Source organism: Ambystoma mexicanum, chromosome 10 (genome assembly GCF_040938575.1).
Source record: "Ambystoma mexicanum isolate Mex_15411 chromosome 10, UKY_AmexF1_1, whole genome shotgun sequence".
In the NCBI taxonomy this organism is placed as follows: Eukaryota; Metazoa; Chordata; class Amphibia; order Caudata; family Ambystomatidae; genus Ambystoma; species Ambystoma mexicanum.
The window spans coordinates 268167485-268190907 of NC_090932.1; the positions used below are offsets into that span (position 1 = coordinate 268167485).

The 23423-nt window shown below is 45.4% G+C and overlaps 1 protein-coding gene across 2 annotated transcripts in view; it reads left to right on the top strand.

Moving 5' to 3' along the window:
• The window catches only part of LOC138491341 (beta-galactoside alpha-2,6-sialyltransferase 1-like), a 566357-nt gene that overhangs the window by 233382 nt on the left and 309552 nt on the right, over positions 1-23423 (top strand). The window contains exon 2 of one of the 2 annotated variants that reach the window (XM_069617823.1): positions 7144-7279. The exons of the other annotated variant lie outside the window; for it this stretch is intronic. The gene's annotated coding sequence lies outside the window, so the exon portion shown is untranslated. The remainder of the gene's footprint in view (positions 1-7143; positions 7280-23423) is intronic. 2 annotated transcript variants of the gene reach the window in all.

A 23423-nucleotide genomic window follows, 5' to 3' on the forward strand; every position in this document is an offset into this window, starting at 1 on the left:
ATTGACTAGTGGGATTGACCAATCCGCTGCAGTGCCGCTGAGATATGATGATACGAAGGCTACTTTGGCTTGATCGTTTGGAAAGGCTCCAGGTCTGCATAAAAAGTGCAAACGGCATTGGTTCATGAACACGGCAAATCTTTTCGGGTCCCCCGCAGAGCGTTCTGGCGGGGCTAAAGGGATATTGCCTGGTAAAATCACTTGCACAGGGTTGCTTGGTGAAAAAGGGTTTGGAATCCCCCCGAGTCCTGGTAGGGGTGTTTGCCCCGCTTGGTTTTGCAGTAATTGTCTAGCAAGATCATCAGTGCGTTCCTTCGAAACAATCAACTCTCTCCTGAGTGTATTAGTTTCTTGGTGAGCGGCATGTACTACAGCCCTAAGTTCCCCTAATAATTGGGCCAGTTGGTCAGTTTCTGAGGTCTCCATGACACCCGGGTGAGAATTTGTAGGAAGGCTTCGCGTTCTGTTACGCTCACCTGGCTCCCACAGGGGTGTCGAGCGGAACTGGACAGCCACGGTCTCCACCAAAGTGGTGCATAGTGCAGAGATGACTGACTGGACTGGCCCACCTAGCTTCGTCTGCTTGACCCGTAGAAGTAGTCTCCTAAAGACGGGGAAAGGGAATCAGCCACCCGTGGATTTGAGTATTAACACCTCACTGCGTCCCCACTTATCACTTCTGACATTCCCTTTCACAAAGCTCACCTTATAGTTTTGTATGATGAGCTCTCCATCCTGCGAAGAATGTAGGGGCGCGTTGATGGCCAGTTACTTCACTGGCTTGAGGATATTGGAAGAGTTCTGGACAAATCTTGGCTCCAAACCTCCGGGCGAAAGGCCGTAAATATATAGTTCTAATGAGTTCAAAATGTCAAAATAATCACTCTTGTCCAATTCCTTGTTTCTTTTGCAGCTTAGACCCAAAAGATGATCGTCTTGTGGCAGCTGAAAGCGTTCATGTAAGAGTCTGTGTTTTGTAACACTGTCCGGTAAATGATGCCAAGGTTTAACTCGCTGCTTTCTCTTTTCTTGCAGGTGCAGCGTAGGAAGATTTGTCGTGCTGGTGGATAATACCTCCTGCGGTAAAATCAGGTAAGCATATGGTGGCAAGAGATTGTCCTTGTTTGTTCCCTTGGCTCACCTTGTTGTTTTCTTGTCCCCCTTAGGTGCTGGAATGCGGCAACCAGGTGATGGAGACAGCACCGGATCGTAGAGATGCTGCGAGGAACGGTGAGTATGGCGCTGCGCTGCTGCTGGCGATGCTATGCGTTTAAAATGAAGTCTGTTTCTGGTTCGAAGATGCGCTGAATCCGAAATCAGGTAAGAAATCCAGTAAAGTTCTTGTTCTAACCTTTCTTCTTCTTTCCCTTCTTTCTAGGTGCTCTGGACTCGAGGCGAGCGTGGCAGGATGGTGGATGCTGACTGCAGACACGGTGAGCGGTACGCTGCTGGATGCAGAATAACGCGAAGCATGTGCTGCTCTTCGGGCGTGGTTTAAATAGCCTTCAAAGTAGTCCCAGGTAAGTATTCCTCCACAGCCACACCCGAGTAACAAAATAGTCCCTAGGATAAAATAGTCCCTTCAAGCCTCACATGGGCTTGGATGCTTGGATCCCTTGCAGCATGGTCTGCATCAGGTAAGTTTTAACATATGAGCCAGGCACCTATGGCGCCAGGACTGATGTCCCATATGAGCCTGGCGCCATAGGCACCAGGACTGTACCCAGATAGCCCCTAACATGGGTTGCTGGGTTTGCTCCAGGTAACATGATGCCTGCTTCCGGGGTTGATGGACTTGGTCTGGATGCCAGGGGGTAGGCATCATGCCACTGGGGCTTCAATACCTTCAACAATCTCTTCCTAAATATCTTCCTTCTCTAGCTCTGCGCTCATCCGCCTCCAACTCCCTCAGGGTGAGTCGCTTCGCCAAGCAACGAGTTGGTGGCAAATCTCATTCCTCTGCTGGGGCCTCCCTCTGGAACAGCCTCCCTGCCTCCCTGAAACTTGAGGAGAACCATCTCTGGTTCCGGAAGCACCTCAAAACCGTTCTCTTTGCTTCTGCTTTTTCTCCTGCTCTTCCCTGCTGACCTCCTGGCTGAAACTGCACTTGTTACTTGGCCACTCTCTGATCTCGGGCCCAGGTGCCTTCCCCGCCAGTCACAGACACCTGCACCTCCTGCCTGGCATCCCCTGCACTTGGGACTGTTCCTGTATCCCTACAGGCCCACCACCAGCACTTGACACTTGATTTCTGCACTTACCTTTGCACTTGCCACCTGCTGGCCATTACTTTACTTTTGTGATTACTTATTACCTTGTACTGCACTGTCCCTTCCCCCTAACCCCCCGCTCTTTCCCTTCCCCCATCCCATGCACTTGCAAAATCTGAATGACACCAGGACTAGAAGGATCGCTGTCTGTCCTCCCTTTGTTCCCCCTCCCTTGCCTCATTGTGCCTTGAAACACTTGTGTATAGGCGCGTTATAAATGCCATATATCATATCATATTTATTGGCAAGACATCGAGACCTATCAAATTTAGAATTACCAAACATAAATCTAAAATTAGGACCAAAATTATTACATCCCCATTGGTAGCTCATTTCATTGAAAACAACCAAAGCTGTGAACAGCTTAAATGGTGGGCACTTGAATATATAAGGGGAGTTAATTCCAATGCAATCGCTACTAGATTAGCACAGAGAGAGCAATGGTGGGTGTACAACACTCAAAGTTTTCACACAGGCCTTAATCAGAAGAAAGAGTGGCTTATGTGTGTCTTAATCGGTTATTTTACATATCTTGTTTCAGAATATTGCATTAGAAGATCTCTGATGCTGCAACACACTAAGAATTTTATGTATTGAAAGTTTATGGTGCTATAGATTCATCTTCCTTCTTTACTATTCGTCGACATTGTATTCTATTCCATAATTACTATCCTGGGAAGTGTACTTGTTCATTCTTATTTATGTCCTTTCTTGCCAAATATGAACATTGCACTTGTTTATACAATGTCCTTCATTTTTCCAGCTTACTAGTCCCTGTAAGTATTCCAGGAGCTTACTTTATTCTTGTCGACCATTGGGATACTTATGATTTTCCACTACTTTTTTAGCAGGAAACCTCTATTGCCCTGAGCGCCTAACCTTTGTCTCATTGCATCATTTTATTTCTAGCTTTGTGTAGCTGGGACACATAGTTCTGATGCTTATGCAGCGATAGACGGCATATTGTCCAGTCCTCTTTCTATGTCCATCAATAGTTGGTGAATGGACAGGTTGGGTTAGGTACAGCCAAAGATGACAAGTTGCCTATTGTTACAACGCAAGTTGAGGGGTTGCAATGATGAGCCAGAAGACCAGGTTGGGTTAAGAGACTTTAGTGGGTTTGTGGTACATAAGTCACAGGTAATAAGTACAGGCAGGATAAGTACATAAGGGAGGGAAGCATCCACCGGTCCCCCCTCTGTTCAGCTCATTTTCCAACTGAACAGGGAGAACCTTGGCACTCACACCAAAACATTCTAGATGGAACACTATGATACAAGCATTCCAGGCACAGGCTCACATATACTTAGGAAACAGCTAATGAACCAGGATAGGTAAGACATAACACATCTCCCCCCTTACATGACAATACAATGAAGGAAGGAAACAGAAGGAAAAGTCATAAATGGACAATATATCTAAACAAAAACTATCCTTCCATATCCCATCCAGCAAACCACTAATAGTCATATGCTATTCCCTTCCAATTCCATGATATAGCTAAAAATAGCTAATCCACTACAAGACACTCGCCAGAACCATAATGGCCATTTATGGAACTCAGCTACAGGGAACCAGCCCACAATCTAATAAACAAACCTGACCACCTACATCATATCATTAACCCTGTTACAACATTCTCCAACATCAAAAGCTTCTTGAAAGAAACTACAGGGTTAATACCCTCTATCTGCCTAATGCATATTTTAGAGACACAAATTGCCTCCACATAACATCCTGCTGAGCACCAACCACATTAACGGTGACAAATAGCACCAATGTTGATACCCAACTAAATGATCAATCATTAACTAACTAACATATTGACACAAAAATGTGCCAACATAAAACCAGGTCTGTAACCTAGCTACTAACCTTGAAACACCAATGCTCACAACTGAGCATATTAACATTTGAACCTATGTAAGTTCACTACCTGAACAAGAGAATGCTCGCCACAACTAAGCATATTAAACATAGGCATGCTTAAAGGTCAAGGAACTAACCTATTACTAGACAATGAGCAAACCATGCTCTCATACTGGCAAACAGACGTTCACACAACCACAATCACACAGCTGACTTATTAATAACCTACACAGTTTGTTAAATAAACTAATGAACAAATTCAGCTTGAAAAATTTGGGAATATAAAACGTTTTAAGTTACACCACCATAGCGAGTCCCAAAAATCATGCTTGCAAAGTTCAGTTTTGACATATACCTGTGGAAAAATTGTTAGGTTAATAAAAGCATTGTCAAGGTGAACATATCAAAGAAATGCAGTAGTTCTATGGCATTCACAATATCCACACAAAAACAACAAGACGAATTCAGCATAACAAATTTTGATAATCCGAAAATTAGGTGCACCGCAATAAAATTCAAAATGTTATGCCTGCAGAGTCTTTGTTGATATGTATCTGTGGGTTAGTTACTGCAACTACACTATACATTTTATTACCTGCCATTTCTTTTGGTTGCATTAATTCCATTCCATTACCACTTAAAACCTGCTAAAAACATTGGTACCATAGCCATTTCCAATTAAAACTTGCCAATAACCAACATTGGCACCATAACCTTAGGTCCAATGCAATTACTAAAACACTTGCCAAACAAAACACATTGGCACCATAATAAAACACTGCTTATTGGCACATAGCCACCATATGGCTCCAAAAAATAATTCAATTGCCCACCCTTGGGTAACACTCATGCTTACAGTTTGGCACACACCAATCTATATTCACACCAATAAAGAGACCCACAGCACATGGCCACTGTAAATCAACACTCCTGCCAACGCTATTGGCACAAAAAAACAGGAAACTCCTTTCCCAGAAGCATGTTATAGAATGCCATATAACAAACCATAAAAACTACACCACAATGCCTGCAAAATGTGACCCATGTTTTCATATATCACATTCCCAAAGTGATGCATTGCCTTCATTTTCATTTTCCAAACAACATTTTAGCATGTGATGGCCTTTGCATTTTCAATATAAAGAAACGTTGCATGGGTACATTGCATGTTGCTTTTTAACTCTTAAATATCAGCTCAATAAAATGGCAATGTCACAAAAAAAATTGCAATGTACATAAGGCAAAACATTTTGAGTTCGCACATTACACTTTCAAGAAAATCGAAAGGCAGAAACACTTTCCTGAAGATCCGATCAGACAAAATGGAAATGCTAATAGAAAATAAATGCCTGCCGCTTTCATTTTGATAGCCTTGAAATGCATCCTCCGGTCATTGCAGTACATGTTACGTTCAAGTAATGCCGAAGGTAATGAACAGTCAATCCAGCTGCGCCTTTAACTCCTACTCAGCGTTAATATGACTTGCAGCAGCTCCTTTTTACAGCATGTTCAAACGCAGCTTGTAAAAGTCTTATGAACGTGGGCGTGATGTCAAATGCCCGGCTACTTCTATGCGCTCTCTCGCTGGAGCCATTTGCACTGCTGATAAGCAGAGTCTCTCTTTTGTTCCCCCGACCCCTTGCTCTGCCAATAACACGCCATTGACTTCTTGTGAAGCGCCAAACTAAAAATGCGCCTATGCCTATGCTGTGGCAGATGCAGAACATGTGAAAGTGAGCAGCGCTGCCCCCCAAAATCACTATAAATCACTATAAATGTCCCTCACTAGTCAGTCATGCAGGACATGGGGTGCGCTCACCTTGGGTCTGGGGGGTGGGGGGGGGCGGTGGATGCTTCTGGTTCCTCACTCCTTTTTGGTGGGCAACTTCCTGTGCACCATATTCCTTCTGGCACAAGTTTGCTTCTTTTCTGTCCTTTCTTGCCGCTTTTCAGCCCCAGGTACACCTCAATCACCAAAATCCTCGTCGCCAGTGTTACAACGCAAGTTGAGGGGTTGCAATGATGAGCCAGGAGACCAGGTTGGGTTAAGAGACTTTAGTGGGTTCGTGGTACATAAGTCACAGGTAATAAGTTACAGGCAGGATAAGTACATAAGGGAGGGAAGCATCCACCGGTCCCCCCTCTGTTCAGCTCATTTTCCAACTGAACAGGGAGAACCTTGGCACTCACACCAAAACATTCTAGAAGGAACACTATAATACAAGCATTCCAGGCACAGGCTCACATATACTTAGGAAACAGCTAATGAACCAGGATAGGTAAGACATAACACCTATTTCCTGCAGTACGAGTTTAAATAAGCTAAACAAAGTCGGCTTCTGCGTTCGTCTTTTCCATGTGCCTGCAAACGCATGTGCATTCGGTTTTATGTTTGGGGAGTCATTGCCGCTTTGAGATTTTGCGTGCAACTCTGGACGACAGTGGTTTTATCAAACATGTAAGCATAGCTTATTTACACCCCGCTGGATTCACTTGGCCCTTCATGTTTGTTTTCAATTCTGGTCGACCTATTTCATGCAGTGGCATTAGCAAACATGAGTTAGCATAGCTTATTCTTACCCCGCTGGATTCACTTGGCCCTCCATGTTTGTTTTCGTCACAAAGTATAGTGACATGATGGATTTTATGACATCATCTGTTGCATGTAATTTGGTTTCACCTCGGTGGGACTGGACATGCTTTTGGCTTTATATGATGCAGTTGGAAAGCATCGATTATTCAATTGTCCAGACGTTCATTGGGGCTGCGAGCCAGATGGTGTGAGTTATTTTATTACTGCCACGCAACTGCCCATTCCACCGTTCGGCTACCCAATGCTTTCTTCTTCGACCAGTTACATATTTGCTATATCCCCATTATATATTTGCCTTACCAACATAGACAAGTATTGGTAATTTAACAAATAACAACTGTCATTCGGCTAGTTTGGCATTTAGACAATCTTTGCCTTTGATTTTAGACAATTACTTTTGTCTTCCTTTAGGGTTCACGCTATAAGCCTGCACGTAATCACGCTTTACTGGGAACAGATGGGCGTTATGGATGATTGAACTGCGCCATCACGTCTGAATTTGCCCTAAATCTGGATAAACCCAGACTCGTTTGATCTATTTGTATTGGTAAGTGCCCATTTCAAATTTACTTTTATTAATTACCATTTTAGTTTAGCCCGATTCTGGAGGCACGGTCCTCTAGGGGTTTTCGCATTTTTTAACTAGGGACTTTATCCCAGTTCTTTCTGTCTCTCTTATCTTTACAGATAAATTAATGTATGCCTGGCGTTTGGTTTGAGCTTGGGACCCAGAAGAAATTAGTTCCAAGCTCCCACTTTGGTTGAGACCATGGTATACATATTGTTCTCCTGTCTTGTTATTTATTGAATTTCATACTGGCTGTTTTGTGATGCTGGTCCAGTCAAGGGTTTTTCATGTTCTAATGTTTTGTTTATTTTGTACTTTTGTCTTAGAATGTGTGTCTTCATTCAATTAGACTTTTGTCGCCAGAAGAATACCTTATGAGAACTAATTGTGATCTAGAAGGGGCACTGATCATAAACTTGAATGCAATGTTTTTTGTTTATTAACTGTTTATAGTGCTTTGTCCTGAGGAAGACGACTGTCAGTCTCTTACGAATAGACCCTATATTTCGTCAAAACTACCAATTAGAGGATAGTTGGGTGACAAGTTTGAAAGCCCTTTCTTTTCCCCATAACCTGTAGTTGACCTATGCACTTTAACCTTGATTGATTTCTTTGCACTTGAGTTGCACTTTATTGAATATCTTAGAGAGTCAGAGCCTCAACCCTCGTGAACCTTGGATCACGTGGAGTGAGGTCTGTCCTTTGCTCAGGATACATGGCTATTATTCTACAGCTCTTTTAGACTGTTATGTCAGGGACCATGTTCCCTTCAATGTCTTGTGCTTTTTAACCAATACCTGATGTTTTATAAGAATTTGACTGCGGATATTTTGATATATGGTCTTTTTATATATGTATTATGTCTAATAAAAATAATTGAACATATATTGTTATGCTTGTTTTGATGACCTGACTGACCTCCCTAGCAACCAGTAGAAGTAAAATATATATAATGGTTTGAACAAAAACCTATTTTTGTAACGTGTGACATAACCACCTTATGTATTTGAGTTTCATTAGCTTCCCCCATGCCCGCGATGAAGGGGATACCCATCTCTTCTTGCACAATAAATGGGATTGGACAGTGTTCAAAAAGTGACATCACATTAGACCTACCCTTTCGTGGCCATTGGGCATATTAATGAAGGGGTAGTCTGATGGGATTAACTTCTAAACCAAGTTTCCCTCCCATTTGATGTGATGTCATTTTAGAAGTGTCTTGCATTAAACATTGTACTTTCTTTAATATAAAACTCCACACATGTGACCGTTTTAACAATAGATTCAGCAGTTTGCCTTCTCTGGTGCAAATTAAATAATGCAAATTTCATCCAATTACAATATACAGTTAATGACTTACAAATTACTTCATTTAACTCACACCTTTAAGTACAAATTATTTTTCAATCTCAAAGTAATGTGCTTGCCAACACGAATGCTAGAACACATGACTCACTGGTGTGTGCCGGCCCTGCACCACAAAAAAGAAACTCACCCAATTCACACAATGAAAACAACATCAGACCAATTTCAATTTTGCTCAATCCGATATATTTTTTCAAGATGAACATTTCAAAAAAGCACTCAGCAATTTTTTGTGTAAATGTTATCACCAGAAATATGACCGCAATGCAGTTTCCCGCATGCTTTTTTAAATACAATCTTACATGGCAGTTTGGTTCTTCTGCCTGGTACTCAAAACAGCTGGTGTAAGTTTCTTCCACCTAATTGTTGTGGAATGTATGGCTCCTGTGAATGCTTCATCACCATGGCAAATATTCTTTGTAGTTAAGATGGCAGGGTTTGTTATTGCCTTTTTGTTTTGTCCCTTTTGGAGTGGTGTCAGGGCCTTGCTGGACTTAGGTAAGACATTGGGCCTCATTACGAGGAGGGCGGTAAGGGGTTAACGGCGCCGGTAAAGGTGCCGGAGCCATTAACCCCTTACTGCCCTATTACGAGGTCTGCTCGTGGGACCCGCTAAGGCTGCCTAGTTTTACCAGGCAGCCTTAGCGGGTTCCGTGAGCAGCCCAGCATGCTAACAATGGGCCAGTTATTAACGGGCCCATTGTTAGCCTGCTCCCCATTCCCATTGAGCCCTATGGGGGCTTGAATGGGAATGGGGATGTACCGGGTCTGGGTTGCTTGAATGAGGAATTACCGGGCCCTCCAAGGTCGGAATGGCACGGTAATTCCTCATTTAAGGAACCCGGACCCGGTAAGGGGGTAGCCATGCCGCTATTAGCGGCATGGTTACCTCCTACCATGTAATAACCCCCATTGGTTTCCCACGTGCCAGATTCCTTCCTTCAGGGTTGATTGAAATATCATATTGAATGAGAAAGAACCACTGGCCGAGCTGAATTCCTTATTTTGTTTAAAGATTTTAAGGTCAAGTACAGAAACAGATGCAGGCTCTTGGACTTAATAGCTGTGTCTGCCTTCCTGGGACTTAGTTCCAGAGACAGTTATTATCTTCATTGCTCCACTTCAAAAGAGCTCCATTTCCCATATGGTCTCCAGACCCAAAGGTGGTGTTTGATTCAGAAATGTAGCATTTAAAAGCATTTGTATTCTTCATGTGACAAAACAAAACAAAACCGAACAACACTATAACAATGGGCCTCATTCCGAGGTGGGCGCAAAGCGATATATGGCACTGTTAAGGACATCACAGGAAATCAGAGCCAATAATGGTACCGCAAATTACGGTACCGTTATTAGCTACTTCCCCCTTCCCATTGAACGCTATGGGGCTCACATGGGAATGGGGAATGGTTTGGTGAATGGGGACGTACCAGTCCCGCCAAGGTAGGACTGGACCGGTAAGTCCCCATCTCACCAAACCGGGCACGGTACCGGTATGGGAGGTAGTCATGGCGCAAATAGCGCCATGACTACCTCCATACTCGGAATGAGGCCCAATGTATTTGCTAACCAGAATTCTGTCCAAGACACATCTTTAATGTCTGTTCATGTTTCAGAATACATCGTTTTAATCCTGTAATGGAATACACACGGCAATGCCCACATTCCTGCTTCTTTCTGTCAGTTTGAATAATGTGCTTTTAATATTAGATTGTGCAGTTTTCCATTTTAATAAGAGTTGCAGGATATTATTTGGGGCTTGGAAATATTTATCTTGGGCCTTGTCAGTTATATTTTAATTTTACAGGAACTGCAAACATTGCAGCTTTTCCTTGCGCGTATGTTTTTCAGATACTATGCGCAGTCCACCGCTCACATGTTTGTTTTTAAAATGGTGCAATGCTCTGCTTCTTTTGTTTGAATTAGAATTCCCCTACAAACCTCTTTCGCATTGCTCTTACTCCTTGCAGCAGCAAAAGGGTGAGGACAAGGAATTTGATCTGAACTCGTTTTTCCTTCAACGGGAATTTTGGATGAGTGTTTTCCTCCACCATCACTTTCCATTCAGGGAACGATGGAGATCATGTTTTCCAACTCGATCTTCTCTATCTGTTCTTTTTTCCCTTATTGGAAGTACACTTACATATCCACCGAGCCTGGAAAGAATTCCATTAATGAACTACATAGAGGGGTAGAAAGGCTGGTTTAGTGGCACATTGAGACACACATTCGTACAAAAACAGTACCTTCTATCACGAAATCTTTACATTAACTTCATTAATTTATATGAATATTTTCATCCAGTCATTCCTTGCACTCTAATTTGATTACTTACCCATTAATTTCCCTTGTTACTCCTTTTCTTGTTCTGTTCTTCTGATTTCATTCTTCATCCTTATCTTTAGGACTAACTTTGGATGGGTCCACAATCATTCTCAAAGCTGATCAAGGTCGACAGTTTTTCAATTGTTTGATGTGGACCCATTTTCCCTCAACCATATTTCCATTTGAGGTTAGGATTTTATAGGTGACATGAGAAATGTTATCCATAGTCACAAAATCACCAAGCCAAGAAGGAAAAACCTTCTTCTCCTTGAATTGGTTTCTTTGAAAATTATATTGATGAACCCTGTTGCCTTCCTCGTACTCCCGTTTAGTTGTTTTGTGGTTGTAATACGTTCTAATCCCTTCAGCAGACTTCTCCAGATTGCGTTGGGCATATGCAAAACCATGCTTCCTCAAATTCTCAATATATTTGTGAGTAATTGAGGGTTTGATCAATGTCTGCTCCTCATTTCGCTAAAGCAAATGTTGAGGTAATACCATTTTTCATACAGTCATTAATTCAAATGGAGACATCTTGGTGGTAGAAGAAGGTGTACATCAAATGGTCATTAGGACAAGCAGCAATCGTATGGCCCAACTTAGTCCAGAATCAATCACAAACCTCTTTCAGAAACTCAGAATTGTTTTATTGTATCTCTCCACACCCTGCTGTATGCTAGGTGGCAGACAATTTGGAGTTTTCTTTTCACTCCTAAAATTTCCCACATCTTATTCAACACCACGCTAGTAAAATGACTGCCACCATCGGACTCAATCCTTTAGGGAGCGCCGAAAGAAGAAAAGATGTAGTTGATCATCAAAGTGCTGATTGTCTCTTTCTTACAATTTGGGGTCAACATGTATTTGCTTCCTCTGGAATAATGGGTTATTGAGCCAATGAAGTCTACTTGCACATTTGACCCTAGTAACATCATTACTAGTAACATCATTCTTCTTTTCTGCAAATGTTCTCTGTTCTCTGTGTGTGGGAGGACTCTTTTGGAACTGAGCACACACAAGACATCCCTTTAAATATGTATTGAGTTCCTGGCCCTTGTGTGGCCAGTAAGCGACTACTCGGAGTATCTCAAGATTCTTTTGAAATAACCTATGACCAGCAGCAGCCACGTCAAGGATATGGTTTAGCACCACACTTGGAAATGTGGTTGATACCACCCATTGGTCATACCAAGATTGGAGTTTCCGCATAATCAGCCTGTCTTGTATCTTCAACATAGAGGAAACGTGACTGTATCTTCTACAAATGTATACCATTTCCCAATAATGAGATCCTCTTCTTGAGCAGTGATCATGTATGCATCAGGAGCATCTCTACTCCACTGAGAAGCCGTAGGTTAACCTCCAGTGCAAGTTTGTGATCTGGTCACTGCCGTGACCTGGATTTGTCCCAGGAGGTGTTCCATATTTATGAAGTGCCCCTGTAGAGCTCATGTGCTAGCTAATTGGTCAGCCAAGTAATTTCCAGTTTTATCAGGACCCTCTATCTTGAAATGAACTTAGATCTTATTCCAATAGATGGTCATTTCAATAGACATCACCAGACCATCAATAGTCTGGATCAATCTACCATGTTTTAACATTTCTTTTATTTACACAAAGCATGCCTCTTTTCTACCAATGAATCAGGGTGTTCCACAATTCCATTTCCCACATAATCAGAGTTGGTGATAATCACCAGTTCTGTGAGTTGGTGGTTTACAGCAGTGAGGACGACTTGATAAATTGCCATTTACTCTGCCATCTCCCTACTCCCAGGACCTATTATTCTGGGGATTGACACCCTCAGCTGTGATTTCTTGTCCCAAACAGTTCACTCTGGTTTTGCACCATTGTGCTTTCTGAAAAGCTAATTTTGCACCAGCTTTTTGCAACTGGTTAAGAACATAACTGATTTCTCGATGATGCTCTTCCACAGTTGAACTTTTGATCAGCAGATATCCACATAGGCCAATTTTCCTCTTCCATTCAAATCAGGCATGGCCCTGTGGAGTAAAATGTTGAACTAATTTCTGGAATTGATGAATCTGTAGGGCATACCTGTCCAAGTATATTGTTGACCCTGAAGGTAAAGGCAAGCTTATGCTGCTCTTCACTAATGTTGGCATGCAGTTGCAGCTTTCATGCACGGCCAAATTCAGATGAAGGAAAATCTATTAGCGCACAGGAAAGTGAGGGTGCGTGGTAGCGGAGGCATGAGGAGCGCAGTTGGGGGCTGCATATGTATGAGTAGTTTGCAGGTGGAAATATAGAGTAAGCAACAAATGTATCTTTAAAGTACACAGAAAAGTCTGGGAGGTATTTGACCCATGTTCATTCTCAGTAGAATGGCTTCCATGCTCCTTTGCAACTTTCTAAAACTTGGGGTTTCACCGTAAGTAACTCTGGGTAATCCAGCCATGGATCCCTTGCCCTTGCTTTACATAGTGGTGTCTTCGAGAGTCTCAGCTTCACCTCACTGATGAGGCCCGACTAGGCCAAACAACTTGTCTGGGGTTACTTGTCTTGATGGTACTCTTGTTCAGAGGAGATTTGCCTAGCATTTTGGTGCTGGACTGATATGCAAATGGCTATTTCTCCTCTGTGAAGGGTTCAGTGAGCTAAAGTGTGATTGTAGACCCTCCTGAGAGGAAGAAATTCCATAGAACAGGGTAGTTGACCCATGTACATTCTCAGTAGAGGGGCTCCCACACTCCTTTGTAACTTTCTAAAACATGGGGTTTCACCCTAAGTAACCCGGGGTAATCCAGACGTGGATCCCTTGCTCGCTGTGTCTTAGAGAGACTCAGCTTCACCTCACTGATGAGGTCCGACTAGGCCGAAACGTGTGTCTGGGGTTGCTGATGGTACTCTTGTTCAGAGATTTGCCTAGCATTTTGGTGCTGAACTGATATGCAAATTGCTATTTCTCCTCTGTGAAGGGTTCTGTGAGCTAAAGTGTGATTGTAGACTCTCCTGAAAGAAAGAAATTACATAGAACAGAGTATTTGACCCATGTTAATTCTCAGTAGAGGGGCTCCCACATTTCTTTGTAACTGTATGTCTTTAAAATAGTTATAGAGGCTTAGGAGGGCAAGGTGTAGGGCACAGGTGATATTGTGTAGGAGTAGTCAAATATAATGTGTAACTATGATGATGCAGACGCAGGGCCGGGATGTGGGAAATACTGAAGCATCAAAATATTGGAAGTGAGGCCTAGCATTTTATATTCCCTATTGAAGGTGTAGCAGCCGGGCATATTGAAGAGTTTGAATTATTTTTCCTTTCCCAAGCCCTAGGAGTGAAGCTGAGAATAGTAGCATTCAGGCAGAATAGCAGAGGTATCAAGCTGCAGGCCTCGGGAACAAGAGTGGAATGTGAACGGCAGAGCGAGAGTAGGGCTGCGGCCTTCCCAAAGGACAAATCCATGGAAGCCAGGTTGGAAGTCTCAAGCTGCCAACATGCTCGATTTAGATTTAGGGCACTAGCGCCTCCCAGTGCAATGGACATCCTATTTGAATTGCCAGGCGGCTGGAAAATAGAGTACATAAATCCATCAGTATTGGGCTGATTAATGTGGTCCTCAAGAGCGAGCAAGGAGGTGTACTGCAAGTGGGCAACTAATAGGGGCTTGAGGAGCAAAATATCCCATGATTTGTGATATGAAGAGCAAGGGGTAATGCAAACAAATCTAGGTCAGACTGGGGAGGCATGGCAGGGGTGCTTGTGTGTATCAAGAGGAGTGCACTATTAAATCCAAGGGCTAATTTGACTTCAGAGTTGTCCATTGAGCTCCTGCAAACAACCAGGTGCACACCACGTGACTAGGCCAATAGGGCGGGTGACATCCCAGGTAACTAGCCAATGCAGTAGCTGGGAACCAAGTTGACGGAATAGGGGAGCCATGTGCTAGATTGCAGGGGTAGATTAGGATGTGGCCAATCGGTCAAGGGATTACAGGGGACTGATAGTATGTATGTATTTATTTATTTATTAACAATTTGTATGTCTTTGCGCCACACGCCTGAAGGCCTCAGTGCGCGCACAAGAAACAAGATAGGCACACAAACGGGACAGATAGAATTAGAGGAATGAGAGGAAGAAAACCAGGGCAAAAACACAGGGTCAAATATGCGGGCAGAGGATACTATTAGCACAGGTCCCTAATCGGGCACAAGATTGAACAGCAGTGTCTTCAGCTCCTTTTTAAACTTAGCCATTACATCCACTACTTTAAGCTCAAGCGGAAGCAGGTTCCAGAGCTCGGGACCTTGTACATTAAAGCTGCAGCCACCAGCCTTTACCAGTTTAAATCTCGGTTTAACTAGCGTCAAGTGATGCTGTGGCCTGTAAAATCCTCTTTACCGTCGAAAGTCTTTGACCGACAGATGATTGAGAAAGCTAAAGGGAAATTAATCCTGCATGGTAAAAATTAGTGCACGAACAATGTGTTGACAGGAATAAACCTGATAGAGGGATGTCCAAAGTGAATTGTTTGAAAAGACATTAAGACTCGTGAATGCAAGAAAAGCCATTGTGAACCCGAAGGAGGGAAGCTAGCATTTGAAAAGGAGTCCGAACCCGGAAGAGGAAGATCCAGGGGTGGAAAATCATCACCCAAAGTTAATTGAAAAAGAAACTGTTTGATTGATTTGTTGAATACGACTTGTGAGGGGTCTGTGGTCAGAAGAGGTGAACCCAGGGGTGAAGCCGTAACCCAAAGTATATATGTGGAAGCGAACTTTGAGTTTGTGTGTTGAAAGCATCAGGCCCTCTAAGGCAAGAGACTTTTTACTGAAAAGAGACTTAACAATCGAAGAACATGATAGCTGGTATTGAACTGTCGACTTGTGCTAGGAAGGCTCGAGTATGTGCTGTGCTCAGGAGACCAACCTTGTCCCATGCTCAAAACGTGGGGAAGGGAGAGCCCTGGCAACCACATGCTGAATTGTTATTTGTGAACACGTCTTTCTTTATTGAAAACCCTATCCCAGACTCTTTCTGTAATTAGCATAAAGATTGGCAATAGGTTTTTCGTAGTATAGGTCATTTTATTTGACACAACGCCACTAGGACTTCCTTATATTATTATTTGATGGTTGAAGCTCATTCCCATCTTAGATTTAGGTTTAGGTTAGGCGTTTTTCCACCCTGTATTTATAGTTCAATAAACACCATTGAACTTTGATCACTTGTGGCTGTCTTTACTGTTGCCACCATGCCTTCCTTACAGTAGCCGCATGTGGCTATTTCACATACTTATCACATGCAGGGCTCTACTGGGGCCGCAGGTGGCTAAGTAACATGCAGCATCAGTTTCCTTGCCTCACGTGGCTTAGTAACATGCAACGTTAGGTTGCTGCCCATGAAGAATGTTTGGATGTGCTCCGAAAGTGTCCACAATTAATAAACCGCTATCACAACAGACTGGAAAGTGCGTGTGGTATGTATGCAATAGTAAGTATGCGCATGATAGGGTGCGCAAGTTAATATTGTTTGATTGTGGTCTTTGTTTCTGATTGGCTTTCATCAGTTGAGGAAGGTCTTGTCCTTTTGAGGGGTGGCTTAAACTCCACTTCTGTCAATATATTGACAACTGGGGGGAAACCTTGCAATAATAATGACAAAAAGAAAAGACGTCAAGGAATAAAGTGGCAACATCGTTTAGAGGAATTGGGGCTACAAAGGCTTAATGGAGTCATGGAGGGGGATGTTCCTTGTAAAGCTACATGGTTGAGAAGGTCAAAGCAGGCAATATTAGATTATATGTTTGTTAAAGACTATTTATTTGCAAGATGTAAAGTTATTAAAGTTATCCCTAGTGACTGGAGTGATCATGAAATTATTACTGCAGTGTTTGATCTTCCTTTGGCAGCGCATGCAGAATTGGTAGTTCCTGGGTTGATGGTTAAACAAGGTCAGAATCAGGTGGGTTGGACCTTGGGAAGAGTTGCATGCTTTAATAGGAGAATCACAGATATCATGACTTTCACTTCGTTAGAATGGAAAATTAATACATTCAATTTAAATATCTTTGAACATTTTGTGGTTGAACAGATGAAACAGATATCGTTAAAGAGCGGGAAGTGTTCTATTAAGCATACACATCAATTTGAATATAAAGTGATGCAGGAAAAACGATTAGCAAGAGCTAAAATGTCATGGTCATCTCTTGCAAAAGGAGGCAGAGACAATGTTAGAACTTTTACGCAACAAGGTCTCTGCCTCCTTTTGGAGAAAAGTGAATGAACAAGGGGTATGTCAAGTTGATATGCAAGTGAATCCTGTTAGTGAAGAAGCCTGGGTTGACCACTTTGGGGCTGTATTTGGTATGGGGAATTCGAAAGAAATTACTATTAATGAAGAAGGGATGGACACCGGGACTGGCAATTAGACATTGATCCAGAAACCATATTGAAAATAATAATGGGTATTTGTAGATCACTGGAGCCAGGCCTGAATAGGTTATTGAATATTGTGTTTAAGGAGAACCCTGTCATGTGGTCAATGATCCTTACAATGGGCCTCATTACGACCCTGGCGGAAATTGACTGACCGGACCGCAACAGCGTAAATAGCGTTTCCGCCATTGCACGAAGGAGCAAAGTGCGGCCAATCACGACCCATCGGGCACGAGCATTACGCCATGGCGGAATCCGAAAGGCTGCGATGGCGGAAATGACCCCAAAACGGCCCTTACCGCCGCCGTACGCTGCACCAGGTGCAATACCGCCACCCATCTTAGCGGTCACCGTAATGAGCGGTCACCGTAACGAGCGTGCACCGCAAATTACGGCCACCGTAAATATACGGAAACGGAAGTAAAAGCATGTGGCCGGAACGGGAAACAGCACGCCGCACAACTATAAAATCCGAATCCCAACACAACCATAAAAATCCGACCCTGACACACATCCCAACCCGTTAGCAACCCCAGTCAAAAAAATAAATATGGGAAAGGTAGCCAAGAAAGCGTGTGACCGCAAGCGGCAGGTACACTTCTCCCGAGAGGAACTGACCGTGCTCACCGAGACCCTCCAGGAAAATGCCGCCGTCGTCTTCTCCAGTCAAATGACCAGGACGGCCCTTGCCAACAAGAAGGCCATATGGGCCCTGGTGGCACAGCGCGTAAGTGCGGTGGGGACAACACCCCGCACGCCACAGCAATGTCGCAAGCGGTGGGACGACCTGCGGATCCGCGTACGCAGCATACTTTCTGCGAACAGGAACATCGCCACAGCTACCGGGGGGGGTTCAGAGTCGCCCATCAAGTTGACCCCCTGGGAGGAAATCTGAGCCTCCACCATAGGAATGGAGAGCATAGAGGGAGTCGGAGGGATGGAGAAAGGAGTGCCGACATCCGGAGAATCAGGTAGGTTGGCCAAGAGAAACAATGCGAAATCCACAAACCACGAACATGTGCAGTACCATGTGACCCCATAGTGCAATACATACTTTGCCCTGACAGCGCCCTCTAAAAGTCAGAATGAACAAACAAATCAATCAAGAAGCCATAAACAACCCCTACATGTGCAGCATGCACCCCCTAACTGCAGGCAGCCAAATGAATGCATCCTCAATCCACACGAAAATGAGACCACCTCCAAGGCCCAGTCCCAAATCAGCCTCATGTACCACCCCAATGCATTTGATACGTTGCCATTCCAAATCCGACAGACCCATAACTAACGCTCGCCCCTCTTTACTCCACCACAGGGTCCGATACCAACGACGAGCTGCAGGACACCCCTACCAGCACGCCTGCAAAGAGGGCCAGGACCAACGTCCCAAGAGCCTCCACCTCAGGTGCAAGGATCAAGACACGGCAGCAGCAGGAATCAAGTGGCAGCACACTGGAGGGGACTGCAACAGGCACCCCAGCAGCCAGCAAGTCCACAACCCCAGCACCACAGGTCCCCCCCAAGAACGTATCTGATGGCACTGCCTCTGGTGGTAGCAGCACCATAGGTGACACAGCTGTCATGCCAGCATGCTCCGACACGGAAAACAGTGCTGGCGACGTAGGTACCATCCATGACCTTTCCCAATCCCCCTGCATGTTCCATCCCCTACACCATGACGAAACCACGCAGGGGCACCCTGAAGACGACGACTGGCCAACCCCCACAAGTCCTGTGCCAAGGCAACATGTGTTGAGCAGCCCCCCTGTCACACCACCGCAAATGTCCATGGCCCAGCAGAGGCAACAGTCCCTCGACCTGCTGATCGAGCAACAGCAGGAAGCGTCCACGCTACTCAAGGACCATGCAAATGAATGCGGGGGTTCCAGGGCAGCCATGGAAACATCCACCGAGACACTCAGGGCACAAATAGAGAAAAGTAGTGAGAGCCTCAGGGGAGAAATGGAGAGAAGCACCGAGAGCCTGAGAGCACAAATGGAGAAAAGCACCGAGAGCCTGAGGGGGGAACTGCATGCGACGTCCAAAGACGTTTGTGCTGAACTTGCTGCTGTGCGCCGTGTGCTCTCGGAGCTCTCACAAACCCTCAGAGACATGCATGGACGCGAGCAGGCAGAGACATCATCCGTGGCAAGTTCCGTCCAGGGCAGCCCCCAACGCAGATCTGGCAGGAACCTGCGCTCCACGGGCAGGGGTGCCCCTGATACCCGTAGAGGGGGCTTGCAATAGCGTCTACCCACGGACAGCATGCATAATTGGACACTGGTGTTGGGGGGGGAGGTAGTAGGGTGGAGGGGGTGTGTTGGGCTTCACTGGGTGGCGGGTCCATAGGGTGTATAAATCAAATCACATTAACAATACAGCACCTCATTATCATCCAATGACATGTGTGGACATTGATATTTGCGTACGAGGCCTTCATAGGCGTACAGTCCACAATGTGCCTGTACTACACACACACAGTGCCACAGGTCCCCTTTCCGTGTAATAGGCACCATGCGTGGTTGCTAGAAGCATGCATCTATGATGCTCTGTCGGATTGCACGTACATCCTGTGCCTCATGGACTCCTTGAGGTGCCTCCACATCCCCACCCTCATCATCATCATCATCTTCAGGTGCATGCAGTACAGCGTCAGGGGGCATGGGCACATTCCTACGTATGCACATGTTGTGCAGCATGACACATGCCATGACCATCTTAGAAACCTTCTCATGGCTGTACATGAGTGCCCCGCCAGACCTGCTGAGGCTGCGGAAACAAGCCTTCAGTAGGCCGAATGCCTGTTCAATGACCACACGGGTACGTGAGTGGGCATGGTTGTAGTCCTCCTCATGCTCGTTCTGTGGGTTCCGGATTGGTGTAAGGAGCCATCTCTTCAGTGGATACCCGGCATCACCTGTATGAGACGAATAAAGGGTGTCAGTGGAATGATAGTGCTAAGTAGCCCCCCCCCCCCCCTGCAAGGTCATTGACGCATCAAATGGGCCACGATGTCATGCATGGAATGAGACTCACCGAGTAGCCAGGATCTGTGCCCTGCGTGTCGCTCCATGTAGCGTGGTATTCTTGTGTTCCTCAGGACCATAGAATCATGGGTAGATCCTGGAAATCTGGCACAACAATGCGTAAATATCTTGTTGGAGTCACACACCATTTGCACATTGATTGAATGAAATTGTTTCCGGTTGCGGTACTGGACCTCCATGGCATGTGGGACAACCAATTCAACATGGGTGCAGTCGATGGCACCAATGCAACCCGGGATGCCGCCAAGTGCATGGAATCCCACTTTAGCGTTGGTAATCTCCTGGTACGTGCGTGGTAGTGTGATGTGGTCGTCGGCGTGCTTCAGGAGGGCATCGTGCACTTGGAAGAGTGTCCGTGAGAACAGTGGCTGTGAAATGCCATGCAACTGTCCCACTGTGTGCTGGTAGGTGCCTGTGGCCAGGAAGTGGAGTGCAGACACCACCTTCAGTAGGGGTGGGATGGCGGTTGGGCTATCTATCATGCTCACGAGGTCAGCATGTGTCATGTCCACAATGGCGATTATGGTGTCCCGGTCCAAACGGTAGAGGGTGTGGATCTGCTCAGCAGTGAGGTTGAACGGATCGGCTCGGAGGCGTGGGATTGCGGGCCGCCTGCGTGGTGGTAGTGGCAGTGCTTGTGGGCCTTGCTGACCCTGCCTTGCCCTCCTCCTCCTCCTTCTCCTCCGTCTCCCCTGTGCGCCCGGTTGTTGTACCTGTTGTTGTTCGTCGTCTTCTTGTAGTTGTAGCACTTGCAGTGCTATCTGGTACCCCAGGCCCAACATCGCTAGTCCTGCCGGTAGCATTTTGGAGTGGGAGTGGTTGTGGGAGGGGTTTGGGTCTGCAATATATGTGCTGTCGGCCTGTATGGCCTCCACCTGTGCTGATTGAATGAATCTGTGGCAGATGCAATCCCTTCTGGCCGAGCACGTCCCGCACGTAAGGCTGCATTTGGCCGCATGGCATCTTGGGATTTGATTCATGTATCAAATCCCGATGGCAGTGTGATGTACTTTGACTGATCTTCATGCTATGCTCCCATTGTTACACATGCTATGATTGCAGCCGCTTACATACCTGTGAAGAGTCAGTGGTATGTAGGGCTCGATCGATGGCCGACCCTCATGCAGCACAGTAACGTACTTCACCGACGGGCGTGGCGTGCCATTTGTGATTGCAGCCAGTTAGCATCATGACACACAGCCGCACTACATTGATGTAATTGTGAATGCAAGCGTTCACAGAAGCCTTTTCGACGTAATGTTGCAAGTGAGGAATTCGAAGGCCAGCATTTTGGGTTTTGAAGTAGCGGCGAGGATACGCCCACAGGTCTGGCTGGAAATGTAACGTTCTATTGTAGAATGTCCTTGGGACATGGCCCATAACGAGCAGGCAATGAATGATATGAATTGAATGGGATGCGCAATAGCGTAGTGGACGATAAGGCAGGACGTTCCCAAATCCATCTTGCTTCACAACACTACAGATCCGGCCAGGGGCACAGTGGTTTTTGCGGACTGCATTACGCACAGACGCGATGGAAGTTTCACATATTATGTGAGTGAATATTCATGCGTTTTCATTGCGGGATGAGGGAATGATGTGTGGATGCATGGACTGATGATTCCGTTTAGGGTCTGCCATGTACATGGGTTTTTTGATTCACTCCCCTTCCCCTGCGTTATGTGATGCAAGGCTGCCATAGTGGGACATACGTCTATCTGCCCTTGTCGGATCCTCCCTGTCTCGACGCGCCTTCATACACTTGTGTCTAGGCACGTTACTAATCCCATGTAATGGGTTCTATCTTGACGGACGCATGCACAGTAACCGACGTTGACAATGGTGTATTTAGCTCGATTGATTTCGTTATGATTCGATACTGATTTAGGGGTGTGTATATTCCTTTGGAGTGGGCTAGCATGCATATGGGTGTGGATTTGGTGTGTTGAATGAAGATTGTAATGCATCATGAGTCCCGTAATGCAATCGGTTGATTTGTGTTTCTTTTGGGTGACAGGTATCTCCTGCCCTATTGCAGATGCCATCTCTATGCCACTCCTCCAGATGGTTTTTACTCTCGACTCCTGCAGCTTTGGGTGAATCAGTGGAGCACCATTTCGATCATATGGGACGATCGCCAATGGGCCACATGCCCTTACGCTGTACTGGTGGCTAGGTGCAACATTTCGGCCTTTCAGCTCGACTAGTGCCTGCCTCATGGGACGGACCTGCGGTTCTTGCCGCTTCCATGTTGCCTTTTGGAACGTTGATGTAGGCCCTGTGTGCCATGATGGTACAGGGCGTCACACAAGTGGAAGCCGGTCAATTATTGCAGATGCAGCCCTCGGTGATGATGGTTGTTTTGGTGGTATTTTGCAAATTGCTGTGGGGCCTTTGTCATTTGGATGTGCATTTAAATTGTATTCCGAAATTTGTCGTGTTGCGTTGTTCTTTGCAGGTGATGTGGCGATTTTCGCTTTGTGGCGGTATGTATTGCGTGATGATCTGCATTGTGTTCCGCCTTCTGAGTTGAGTTGTGTGGTACAGTACTGGCCGCGTTTGCCTACGTAGCACAGTATGGTCACGGATAGGGGCTGCCATTGTGACTGTTTACATGATGTGCTGTTCAGGGGCGGGGGATTGGCTTTTGGCCGACTGGTGCCTGTCAGCCAGGTCGATTGGTGGAATGATGGGTTGTTCAGAATGTGGCTGGTCACAGGTGACTGTGTTTGCGTGCGTTTGTTGGAGGGGGACTGGGGTCATGTCCATTGGAATAGCTTCTGTATTGATGCCATCTGTGCCCTGCAGCTCCCATCGGCCCCTCTTGGGATGAGCCTGGCTGCTCAGTCACTCTGCCGACTTGTGTGGTACATGCTTCTGCTGATGGTTGGTTTGTTTACTGGCATGAGTACAGGGCTGGTGCAATCCCCCTCAGGATGCTGTTTTGGATGTTGCCTTGCGCTGGTGGCAAGCGATGGGGGACTACTG